Below are 13322 nucleotides of genomic sequence, written 5' to 3' on the forward strand. Positions count from 1 at the left end.
AGCATGAGACTTGGAACAGCTTCCACTCACTGTGCACCTGACTTTTTTGAAAATGGTCCAGTTTTTGTGTTTATGAACTGATTTGGTGTCTTTATTCATGGTAGAGCATCTCCTCATCCCTTCTTTATACATTCTTGAATGTGTGCCACACCATCTGAAAGAAAAGATTGAATTTGAAGGAAAACACTTGGTTTTTTAGCTTTTGCAAGGTTATTCCAAAATTTCTTCCAGTTTTAACAAAGAGAAATGATTTTTGGAGTGCCTGCATGTCTGTGTGACTCTTTGTCTCCCTTGTCACAGGTGACAGAAGTGAAAAAATAAAACTACCAAATGCTCGCAAGCTTGGAGCACTGGGAAGGGGCTGCTAAAAAAACTGTGTGGGGCTGAAGAGTCTCTGGTCCTGCTGCAGGTGAACTGTGAGGTCTCATTTCTTTAAAGAGGAAACAGAGGCAAAGCTTGTAACTATTAAGTGTGCTGGAAAAATGTCAGTGTTGGAATCCACTTATGCTTAAGAAAGTTTAAGAACATCTGGGTCCCTGATTGCAGTTGAGTGAGTATCCAGCTTGGAGAAACCTTTCCAGGGCTGTAACCAGCACTAGGAATGTGAACTATTTTGCTAGAAGCTTTAAGCAGAATACCGTAGGGTGGCTTGACAAGTATTGAATGCGCACACATACAAATGGTGGTTTTCTACATCTGTAAAATACTTTCTTTCAAAACATAACACATGAATGTCATTCTGTGCTGGTATGTCTGTGCTTATACTGTTTGCTAAAGACATCCTTTACATTTAGGGGACAAAAGAGGAAATGGGAAAGGGGAAACTTTATTTGCTATCAACACAAAAGCAAAAGGAGATGTATTCAACTGTTTCGTTCCACTTCACCTCAGTTGCTTTCTCAGAGCACAGATATGTGTACCTGTGTAACTTCCAGTGTGCAGGTGGATTTCTGGAGGGTGTTGATGTGCCCCCAGTTAAGCACATGCTTAAGAATTTGCAGACGCAAAGCTGGGGTGTAGGGGCAGACAGCGAGGGATTGGACAAGATAGAGTTAAGGAGCCGAAAACCTTGGGAGGAATAAATAGCAGTATGTAGATAAGGTAGTAGCCGCAGGGGATGAGAAGGAGTGATGATGGGAACTTGACCTTCGGGAAAGTACCGATCCAGGCTAAAGCTTATGTAAAGGGCTTGCTTGCTTGAATAAAGTTGATTCTGATCCAGCACATCGGAGTCCATGAATCAGACCACCATACTGGGGAACCTGAGTTCTCTAGGGACAGGGACACGTCTTCCCAGGCAGGTGAGTATGTACATGGTCTATGCATGCTCTAATCCAAAAGACTTGTCACCATGTTTTGTGGCATGTCATTTGAAACTCTCAGTCATGCTTATTAACTACAGATAGTACTCCATGAATGCATTTGAAATTAGCTCCCTGGGGCAAGGGTGGGGTGAGCTTGTATCTGCCAGGGTTTTGGTCTTGCCCAGAACCTGTAGGTACTTATTGCTGTATAAATACTTTTTGCCAACTCTTTCAAAATGTGAGAAGATTGTATGCTTATTAAGGAAAGAGGGAAAATGTTATTTAGGATTTCAAAGATTTGTACAAGGTAAAATTCTATTTTTCTTGGTTTTAGGTTCTGCATTTCAACCCTGAGCTGAAATGTGTTCACTGCATCATTTCTTCCTTTCTTTCCAAGCAAATCTGTGAATTTTGCCAAGGGGTTTTGGTCTTTTTAAGTCTCTGGCTCACCTGCACTGCACCAAATAGCTGTGGTGATTTAAGCCATTTACCATTTAATAGCAGTGTGCTCTTCCCCTGTACCAAAGAGAACAGAATTTCTTCTTTTGTCCTGGCTACTGTAATCCATGCACTGGGGGAACAAATCCACCTCATCTGCTTTTTAGCTACAATGAACTCTCAACTGGAGCAGTATAAAAGTATGTACTTGATTATACTATCACTGTTATGTATGTTGAGGGGTGGATGGACTAGAAATTTCTTTGGTGACTGTAATTCTTTTGTCAGGTCTCTTCCACACAAAAGTCGTCTGGGGGGAATATGGACACACCAATCTCAATTTTGGATTATAGACAGAATCAGTTGTGAACTTACACTTCTGGGTGTGAAATGGCTACTGTGTATTTGCATGTGCACCTGTCCAAAACCTCTTGGTAGCTGCATTTTTTATGAAGGTGGAAAGATAAGGGTAGAACTCATTTGCAATAATTGAAGTGTCTGAAAGTAAAGTATTTAGCCTTATATTGTCATTGTAGGCTCCTTTTTCAGTCAATGACCACAGAAATGCACCACTAAAGATAATATACATCATCCTAAAATGAGTGCTAGCAAAAAAGCATCTACAAAAGACAATTCTTCTGCTTCCTTCCATTACATTCAAGAGAAGACAGAGTACAAGCTTTGACTTCCATGGACACCTTCAGACTTCTAGAGATCAGTGGCAATAATTCAGTGAATTCAACAATTCAGTTCAATACTGCACTTTGACACCTCTCTTTACAGGTAACAAAAATAGAACACAATTATGAAGGCATTAAAATAAGTGACAGAAGAACTGGAGATACACATTTATGGTACCCATCAGGACAGCATGGCACTCATCCAGGAGTACTAAAGAATGTAACAGCTGATTTGTTAATAAATATCTACAAGTGATCATCTCCCATATATTATGCCATGCAGAGATGAAATCCTAACCCTGACTCTAACTCTATCCCTAGAAATACCAGTTAAGTTATACATATTTTATTTTTGTATTATCCTGAAGAACAGAAACATTGCTAACAGTGAACTCATGGTAAAAAAATTTCCAAAGAAATACTAACCGGTGATCTTAGTCTCATTACTGAGAGTAATAATTAGCAAAATTATTACGAACCACAAAGTCCCAAGATGTTAATGATTTAATGGCAAATTAACAGCATTCATGAAGATAAATTTTGACTGGTTTTATTTCTTTTTTGTAATGAGTTAATAAAGGAATGGACAAAGAAATACAGGCAAATAATTTACTGGCTGAAGTTTTACACAACAGGCTGGAAAGGAAACTTTAAAGCCACAGGATGGGAGGAATTGTTCTATCACTAATTGAAACTGCAGGAGAAAGGAAGCAAAGTATTACAATATCAGTCTGTAATGAAATTAAATCTGAATTTTTCCAGTGATCAGTACAGCAAAAAGTTTCTAATTTACTATCAGACAGCATAGTTAGTAAGAGAGTTAGCCAATTATGATAAAATGTCTGTATAATTAGTTAGCAAAATGCTACAGATCTGAAAAATTATTTTAAATTGGAGATTAGCACTTTTTCCCCAAAACTTCATTTCATCTATCTATGCTGCAAATTCACCCTACAATATTTTTTTCCTCAAGTATCCCACAAAGTGAATAAGGATCCAGTTTCTTTATTCAAATCCCTGGAATACATCCATTTGTTAAGTTTCAAGTTCTGCATTTTTTTGTGTCCATGGCATAGGATGGGAGTACAGCTGGTCACAGTTGCTCCTGCTTTATATCTCTTGACATACAAAAGCCTGGAAAAAGCTGTGAGCATGCCATCATGAGTATGTTGGCTTGAACATTTGGCCAACAACATAGAAAATACAAACCCTAATGCCCAACCCCAGAAGCAAAACGTAGACTCAGAGTGCTGCAGTAGTTCAACAACTGAAAAAGAAAGTAAGCAATAATATAATACTGTTTCACAACAAGGTTAAATTCTTATTTGAGATTTATGACTTTCTCTGGACTTTCACATAGGTTCACCACCATTATTTGTATGCCCTGGTGGTAATAGGAGCCTAGTAGAACTGCACAGGGGATCTTATTCATGAAACAGTTGCACTGGCCAAGTGGCACTGAGGTTGGCTGGAGACACAGATGCTTCTTTTTTCACTTTCTAGGAAGTGTCCAGATGCAATTAAATGAGCCAGGAAAAAAAAAATCTCTTCTTTGTTCCTTGGAAAGCCGAGGTATATGGAATAGATAGTTAGGTTTTTCCAGAACACACTCCTAAAATAGTTTGGTGAAGAAGCCTGTGTGACCAGACAAACTCAGACAATATGGTATTACATTTTTGAAGCGGCAGGGTTTGGGGGGAGGGAACACATGCAGCTCGAGGTTGCTTATTGTTGCTTTCTGCACCTTGTGACAGCATGAATGTGTCACACAGTGGGGACCATGGCATCTGTCACCTGTGTCTTTCCATGCCCCACTCCTCTCTGTCTCCAAACCGGCAACAGAACTCAGGTGTTGCCCGGAGAAGGTCCGGGCTGCGGGGGGGTGGGCAACCTGTGGTAGAAATATTTAGCTGTCTGCAGCGGTTAGCCAAGCATGATAGCAATTGGTCTAATTCAGTTTCTTAGCTTCATTTGAGTCCTGTTAAAGACAAGATCTTCATCTTATCCATTCTTCTGCATGCATCTGTTCTTCAACACTTGGGAGCACAGTGGTTTTCTGGACAATATTTTTTTCTGTAGATGAGGAAGAGATGGCTAGCCAAACAATCTTTATGAGGACTTCTGGATTTAAACATATTAGCATTCCAGAACAATATTTAGCTTCATTAATACATTTGTAGAAGCATGTGAAATGTGTGCAAGTTTAATTTATGGAATATGATTGTCATTCTCTTGTTTCTAGTGCCTCTTAGGTTCTCAAATATATTTTTGACAATTAGGGCTTCATTATTCTCTTTATTGGAGACATGAACTGAAGGATGAAACAGTGAAAGAATATGAATAATAATAAAGAAGAAAGTCAGTTCTAAGGATTTGTCCAAGAAGACATATATTCCCAAAGACTTAATAAAGACTTTGCAACAACCCGTTTATTTTGCCTTCAGCTCAAAATGCCAACTGAATGAATCAAAATTAGGAGTGTTCAGCAGAGCAAGAAAGAATGCACAGGACTGCTCCCACTTAAATTAATAGAGACATTCGGGAATCCTGGCTCAGATGCATAAATGAGTGTGTAACCTGAACTATTGTGAATTTGTTATATATGTAACTTTGGGGGATTTAACAAGCTATTTGAGAGATAGGAGACTATAGGTGAAATGAAAAACAAATTAAATGTGCTACTTAGAGCATCTTTACTTCATTTTGCCCTCTGAAATTGACATGTATGATTTGGCTGAACAGACGTAGAACAGTTTTTTTGATCAGGATGAAATACAATGCATTTTGCACTGCAGCACACTCTGTTACTTCTTTAGCGGCTCAGATTGCACACTGTTTGATTAATGTACATGCTTTACACAGAGTCATTTTTTTCCCTTACTGCCACACTTATAATTATGGGAAAAGACAGTATCTATCCTGAAACAGAATTTTCTTGTTAGAGAAAATACCTCTTCATTCTTTTCCGTTGAATTTTTGCTTTGCAGTTTTCAAGAAAAATGTCTTTGAAGTTCATCATTTCAGCTCTTTAATGAACACAGAAATCTCCATCAGTCTAGGAAGCAGAGACATCAAAACTAGAAACTCAATAATCAGCGAGAATCACTTGCAGAATACTGTCAGCTACAAATTTGGCCTGATGGAACATAATTTTAACAGAGTCACAGTAACAAGCAACTGAACCCCCCTAACCACCTCATTCACCCTACCAAGAACTCAGTGGGCATCTGTCATCCCTAAAACTGAAGCCATTTCGTTTGGGGATCTAATTTTAGGTATTCAAGTAAAAACAGTTACACCTACCTTTCTTTTGGTGTTTATGCATTTAAAGGGTAAAAAAAATTTAAACCAATGGAAAATTATTGTCTGTGTGACTTTGCAAAATGACAGCTTGAATCAATAACTCAGATATTTATCTGGTACATTGATTCTGAAACCTTGTGGTAATACAAAACAGTAGTGTCAAGTGTTAGCTACTTTGTTACTGAAGTTTCAATGGAAATAGCTCACCTTCATGCTAATAGGAGATACTGTAGTAGATACAGACAAAGAGTGTAAAGATGGTGTAGCAAAACAGCTATTGGCAGAATAGAGTTAAAAAAAGTTACAGTGCCAGAATTTCAAGTTATATCTCATTCTATTAATAGGAAGAAGGTGAGGTAGTCCATCTCCGCTGCTAAAAGACTTTGCCTGCCTCCAGGCTGAAAAAAACTCAGTTGTTCCCTATCAATAGGGAAAAAGTAGTTTTTTTTTTTTTTTTAATTTCCCAGAAGCTCAGGCAAAATGTCATTTCACCCAGACTTCAGAGTTTTTTTATTTTCTTACACAGAGGTAACTCTACTGGCTTCAAAATGACCCATTTTGCTTTCTGAAGGCTTGACTAACCATTGCCATACACTGGTGTACATGAGTATTTCATTGCATTGAAACTATTTACATTGTATTAATATTTACAATGCTGCAAATAGTGATAGATTCAGGCTCCTTGAAAGTAAGACAACCTTTCTGCTAATCACTCTATTACTTTATTCTAATGGCTTACAACAGAATGCTGTGTTCCTATTGCAACAAAGTCTTAAACCTATGTTCAGTGAAGCCTTAAATCTAGCTGTTTTTTAATTACTTCTGAACAATAAATAAAGCAAAGTATCTGATTAAGGATCTTCTTTCTCTGGCATTTTCAGTTATTTTCCTAAATGCCTTGAGAGGTGTCTATATTTAGATACAGAGACACTTTGCTGTCTTTTAGTTTGCTTGACACAACTTCTGAGTCTACATCTCACCTGGGAGCTTGCTGCATTTTACACAGAATTTCCTGCCAGGCAGTTTAGTTTCCAATTTCAGACAGTATAGTTTTATATTTAAAAATACATCAACAATCATGGAAGAACAAAAGAGAGAAAAAGAGACAGACAGAGGCAGACAGAGATGGACAGAGACAGAGACACAGAAAGCAAGCAAGCAAGCAGGCAAGCAAGTGAGCAAATAATTCCTTTCTATGAACCTAAAAAAACCCCTTCCTCTTACTTGCATTTAGTCAAATTCTGCTCACTTGGTTCCCAAGAGCAGTCCAAACAAACTCACTTGTAAGGCAAGCAGAAACTGAAGATCATTTATTTCTGTCTGGAAAGCACTGGGTTTTGTTGTCATCTGTGTTTTTAATGCAGCAGAAGTAACAAAAGACTCTTCTTTTTAACTACCCTATTGACAGGCCAGCATCACTGATAAATTGAAAAGAAGTACACTGAGCTCTTATAAAAGTGTTTCTAACTAGCTGAAGAGTAACGCTTACTGTGCTAGCACTACTCCCATGCCCAGGGCTGGCAGAAACTGTTCCACAAAGCCCCATAACAGCTGTGGAGAATTTTGTACTTACTTACCACGAGCAAACTAGACCATGGAAATAGGTTTGCCAACCCACAACTATCATAGAGCTTAAATGAAAACGAAAATGAAAGCCTCTAAAACTTTCAGCATCACAGGTTGCATGTTTGGCCTATGCTAGCAAAGTGAGCATATCCAGATTTGGGTTAAAACACTAGAATGTTTAGATCACAGCTAACTCAGAATTATTTATATATTTTCTTAACATACAAATGACATTATTTTTTAAGCTGTCACAGTACTTAGTCCAGACACAAGCTAAGGTCTGAGGTAGGTAAGGAACCAAAACACAGGCATTTTGTTACTGTAGATAAATTGACTTTGTGTGAGAATATAAATCACAATTTGAGAATCAGGTGTAATAGAGGTGAACAACCCTGTTTGACTGTTGACAGAATATTTGGAAGCCTACACTATGACTTTCGCTCACAGTAGCCTAATTCAGCATGTCTGCTCAGCCCTACCGGCTGTGTGCAGCAGTGAAAGGTGAACTCCCCTTACCAAAGCCACATAATACCAAAAAACTACCCTAAGGTAATTACTGTAAGGTGAAAGCCCCTATAATTCCTAAAGTTTAGGTGTTACCCATTCACCAGGACGTGGCTACGTATCCATCAGCACACAGACTGCCTCGACTGGATTTTCTGCTCTGCTCTGACCACTTTACACAACTCAGGCAACAGTAAAGAACTGTAATGTGGTTGGAGGTAGCCAACAGAGAATTTGCTTTATACAAGGGGGCTTTTCGTTGGCATTAAGCTTGCAGAGCCAGTATAGCTGCCATCTGCACTAGTTATGCTACCCTTCTGTGGTTTACCAGTACCAGAAGAAAAGGACACATTGGGAGAGTAAGAAATGACAGTGGTCAATGCCTATTTGTCTCTATGCTATCTTGCAGGGAATTTCAGAAAACTCCAGGATGCTGGATGTTGGCAGCCTGTATGGACATCCCAAACACCAATTGTCAAGAGCATTACTTGCTCGTGATGCTGTTGATGAGGAACAGTGGATTTTTTTCATCTGTGGGTAAGCATAGGAGAAAAAAATTACCTCAGTAACAGCCCTGACACAGCAAGGTGATAAGGCACAATCTGAAAAGAATCCAGTAGCTCCTGCCTTCTGCCAGCAGTTCACAGGAGAGGAATCAACACAAGAACTAAAGTGGGTTTTGTTTCCCTTGCAGCCAAGCCTGGGGGCAGTCACTGTCAAATTCAGTCACTGGTGTAAGCTAAGCAGCCTCAGAGTTACTCTAAAACTGTGCCAGCTTGCCAAGCTAACCAGAGGTTGCCAGTATTCAATGCCACCAGTGGCATCCTTCAGTAAAGCCCCAAAGACAGTAAGTTATGTTCACCAGGGAGTTCCCTACACTCATACACCTGGGTACCGTAGGGCTCGATAGCTATCTGTGATGCAAACCTGAAGAAATTGGCCCACTCTCTGGCCAATGTCTGACACATTTTGTTCTAACCCGTCTTCAGCAAGCTACGTGTTTGAATAGGAGGGGGCAGATGGATACGCTATGTTGACACATCTATGACAATGTGAGCAAGGAACATAGAGCGTGCTTTAAAGGAGGTTATTTGTTTTCATGTCTTTAAGGGATGCTGTCAGTCTTTATGCTCATCAGAAACAAATAACAAACAAGTTTTCCAGGAAAGTGAGTGTGATCTTAACAGCATCTGACTACACATGTGAATATTATCTAAATACAATTTCTATTGCATTTTCTGTAAAGTATCCTTGGGAAGAGTACTCCATGAAAAAGAGACCTTTCTGTAAAAGCAGTGCAAAAAATGACTAAAGAATTAAAAACTTCTCATTTCAGTGCCATAAACACTTAGGTAGCTGTTTGCATCCAGCTTGAATCCCTAGAGATCTTGCACTCGGTACTCTTCATGTGGTATTCATTGAGAGTAGGAGTAAAGAGGGGTCTCCTGTTGATCTACAAATTCCCAAACACTAGCAGTCTCCTTGTGCTGTCATGACAACCATGAGATTATGGTCACTGGCTCTGGACATTCGTACGCACATTTGGGATGCTGGCAGTTGAATTTCTGACTAATCCTTTACCATCAGCTGACTATTGCCTCCTGCCAGTGCTTCTTCCAGTTCAGAGATCATGAGAAGTCATTTCCACTAGGCTGTTCATTTATATTGCTGACTTAATGGTAATTTTTCTGACTAATGATACCAGATTATTCTGGGAAATGATAATGTATCAAATGGTCATTTTATCAATGGTCTAAAAAATAGTATATCATCTTTTCTCTCTTTCAATTCAGCAGTGGCCCCTAAACATTTTCTCTCCTAGGTTAATGGTCATTCTTGATTATTACAGTAGTAGTCTATGTCCTATGACAGAGAACATGAACAGCAATATCCTGAGCATGTCAGCATCTCACTTTAGTGTGACTGCAATACAAATGATTTTTGGACTCATGCTGTGGCTATTCAGGGGAAGAGACTCTCTATCTCCACCACAGCACCTTCAAAGCTCTTATCAGCAGAGGATTTCCAGAAGGTGAACAACCTGGGTAATCTCTGCTGTTTGAATCATTAGCCTATGTCAAGTATTTCTTGCTGTGATAAGCTTTCAGTTTAATTTGCAGATAGGATCATTCATATTCAAACAGAGCAACGGTAGCAGATTTGTATCCAAATAGGATAAATGTTAGTCCTTATTTGCCATGGTTTTACTGCAGTTTTATGAAGGCGTTATTCACTGAATTAGAATGGGGGAGGGGGATTAAGAGTGCCATAGTGTCTCCGTTGATGCATCCCAATTATGTGTTAAAGGAAAGCCATACAGTCTTGCTGCAACCCCTGCATGTCTCACCATGGTCTGGACCAGCATGAAACTGCATCAGTGCCATGATGCACCAGGCCCACCAGGCCTGACCCTTCACTCTACTGGTATAAGCTTCTGAACAGCTGACTGTGGCGCCACACCACTTCTCAAGGCAGCTCTGTGTCTCCTTCTCCCACAGCAAGGCTGTTGAGAAGGTAATTGGTGAAGCTGACTGTCAGATCCTTCATTTGTCAGCTTCTTTAGAAGATAAGATTGTTAATCCACCAAGAAAGAAATGCTCACTTAATGCAACCATATGATGGTGATGTATTTGGGCTTCCTGGTTCAGTAGTTGGAGAGCAAAGAATAGTGAAGAGATATTTAGAGACAGCCAGTCTCCTGGGCCCTTGGAGTCAAGGAAATTCCCTTGATTCTTTGGAGCTAATTCATTTGTTAGCTGCTGGGGAACAGCAATAACCATATCAGCATTTACCAGAATTTGTCTCTGATACCGTTTTCCACAAGGTGGAGCTGACAACTCTGCATCATGCAGAGGGAGCCCATTTTGAAGGTTCAGTGGAGCCATGAGGGGCTGACCCCTCCATGCAGTGATGGTAGCTCTGCCCAAAATAACGCTACCTTTAACATCGCAATGGGCTACTGAAATGTAATGGGGTTATAGCTTAAAAAAGTGTAAGTAGGTTTTAACTTGGCAATCACTCTCAATTCATTTCCATGGAAAGTGTATGCTTTGGACCCTGTGTCAACTGGGTACTGGCCATCTTTCTTCTTGAGTCATGACATATATGTTTCCCTCAGCTGAATTACTCTAACTAGCAGTCATCAAGTTTTCAGATGAAAGATTTGATTCTTGACATTTGCAACCAGGGGTTGGTCTGTCTCATTTCTCCTCATTCACTTCTCCTACTAGTTCAACAGTCCAAACTTACAGGCACAGTGAAAAGCTCTTCAACTTTCCAGGGGCTCTTCCATGGGTGAGATAAACAGACTTTTTGTGAGGACTCTGAGAAATTACAGGTGTATCCTGAGTTGCCCTAAGGATAGTTTATAATTGGGACCTGGTACTGTGCTGAAATTTGGTGAGAAGGAACATTAGAAAACCACAGGCAGCTTGGCTGTCTCCCTTTTATACCACTCTGAATTGTTGGGATTTAAAAGGTTGTTTATTGACACACTCAAGCAGATGAGTGAGCAATGAAAAAAACACTCTTTCCAGATGACTCCAGGAAAACACATGTATCTGGCTGCTGAGCAGATTTTCAATAAACACACTCATATTCCTCCTTCTCCTCTGCATTAACTCATAATTTTGGTAGTTCAGCTCTTTGGACTGGTTCATTTGCTCCAAGCTTAAGGGGGAAATTCACTTAATTTTGCTGGTACACCTGCACTGAAGTCAATGGACTTGCTCTCATACCAAAAAAAAACAAAACTGGAAAGAAGAAAGAGTCCGGAAGAGCAGAGCCCCATGATACCTAACAGACCATCACAAATTCTAACTCCTGGGGAGCTCTGGCAGAGGAGCAAGCTCTCATTTCTAATTAACAATTTCCAATTAACAAAAAAGGCACATGTTCACTGACTACTCTTTTTAGAGGGTGCTCAGGAGCCTATAGGAGAATACTTGCTGCCACCTTGCGGAGGCTCAGCAGAAACAAAAAATGATCTGTGTTCTTGCAAAACTTGACGGTGAGCTGGAAACACAAGCAGAAGGACCTCAGCACAGGGTGACTACCAGCTCCTGGCATCTCTCTGGGGAAGTTCATTTTGCTTTCTCTGTAGATGAAAGGTTTCTCACTTTCCAGCCCATCGATTTTCTGGAAAGCCCCAAAATGAAAGTCCACTCCCACAGAGAACTGGGACCCAGAAGATCTTCGGTTTATTGTGGGCCATTTTTTCCCTTTAATAGCTCATACAAAAATTCTATTTTCATAAGCTCCTCTTTGCTGCTGCTTCATGCCATGGAATTTGACTGGTTAGAAGAAATAAATTCAGCATTGCCTTACTCTGCTGCTCCCTAGCACTCTGCTGACCACACGCTTTGAAGTTATCCTGAAGTTATCCTCTCTTTGTCAAGCTGGTTTGGGACCACACATATTCTAGGTATTCATATAACATCTGGATTTTTTTATACTACTTTGTAAGGTAAATAATAATAATAATAATGCATACAACCTGTTTGATAGATGTGATTTTTGAAAAATTATGTCTAAGAGAAATGGTAATCACTTTTTTCTTTGTAAGAGCTTGTTTCAGAAGTAATTCCTTCAGTTTAGGGCTGTGAAAAAGCTATGGAGGCATGTATATAGACTGCATGGAGGTGCCTGCAGTCTTGGTTTCCCTAATTCTCCAGATAAAGGCACCTGCCCACATTTGCTGTGGCTCCCTCTTGCCTGAACATCAACTTTTCTTTTACATGGAAACCAGGACAGCATAGGAACAGGTATGGTGTTTCAAGCGTGAAATAAGCAAACAAGATTTTAAGCACCCAGGCTGCATAATACAGCCATATTCTGAATGTCCATTTTTGCTTGGAATAGTTTGTGTTTTAAGGCATGACAATAAATTCGCACAAGTCCCCACACACTACTGTGGATTAACACAAAGCATATCTTCTCAGGACAATCACTACAATTCCCTTAAAAGTGCAGAAAGTGAAATATCTTCTGAACCACTTCATGGTTTTGAGGATATGATTTTGCATCATCACAGAGGAAGCAAGGAACCTGGCTTTCACAATCACTGGTCTCCCATGATTTGGGTCAAAAACCTGTAAATTGTAAAGCATCTACTAGGCATGATACATTTGACTGGAGAGCTTCTGCTTTCATCTTCTGATGCAAAATTTTCTTAGTCAGAGAGAGGAAGTTGATGCAACTTGTTAAAATCCTCACTCTCTCAGCCAAAATAGAAATGCCTCTATGGGTATGCCTACATTGCAGCCAAATTTATAACTATAGCTCCAAGTAGTTCAGATTCTCATAATTCCCACCCACAGACTTCTGCTGTGTTAGTAAAGATAAGAAGTAAAGATGTATTGACTCAGCTCTCCTCTCTCTGACATAATTTGGGTCAAATGGAAAGGATTTTTCCTTCATCTTACTGGAAAAGATGTCAAGGAGCGTTCAACTGTGAAACTATAGTATCATGAGCAATTTTTTAATTCATTCCAAATGAATATCATATTGTACATTTTTAAACAAAAAT

General features: G+C 39.6%; 1 long non-coding RNA gene across 1 annotated transcript; it reads left to right on the plus strand.

Annotated features, from left to right (window-relative positions):
• The first annotated feature begins 1176 nt into the window (after window positions 1–1176).
• LOC135326155 (uncharacterized) lies at window positions 1177–9122 on the plus strand. Its single transcript, XR_010386783.1, has 3 exons — window positions 1177–1301; window positions 1639–1942; window positions 8205–9122. It is a non-coding gene; the product is annotated as an uncharacterized LOC135326155 (long non-coding RNA).
• Window positions 9123–13322: the final 4200 nt, after the last annotated feature.

Source organism: Dromaius novaehollandiae, chromosome 1 (genome assembly GCF_036370855.1).
Source record: "Dromaius novaehollandiae isolate bDroNov1 chromosome 1, bDroNov1.hap1, whole genome shotgun sequence".
Taxonomy (NCBI): domain Eukaryota; kingdom Metazoa; phylum Chordata; class Aves; order Casuariiformes; family Dromaiidae; genus Dromaius; species Dromaius novaehollandiae.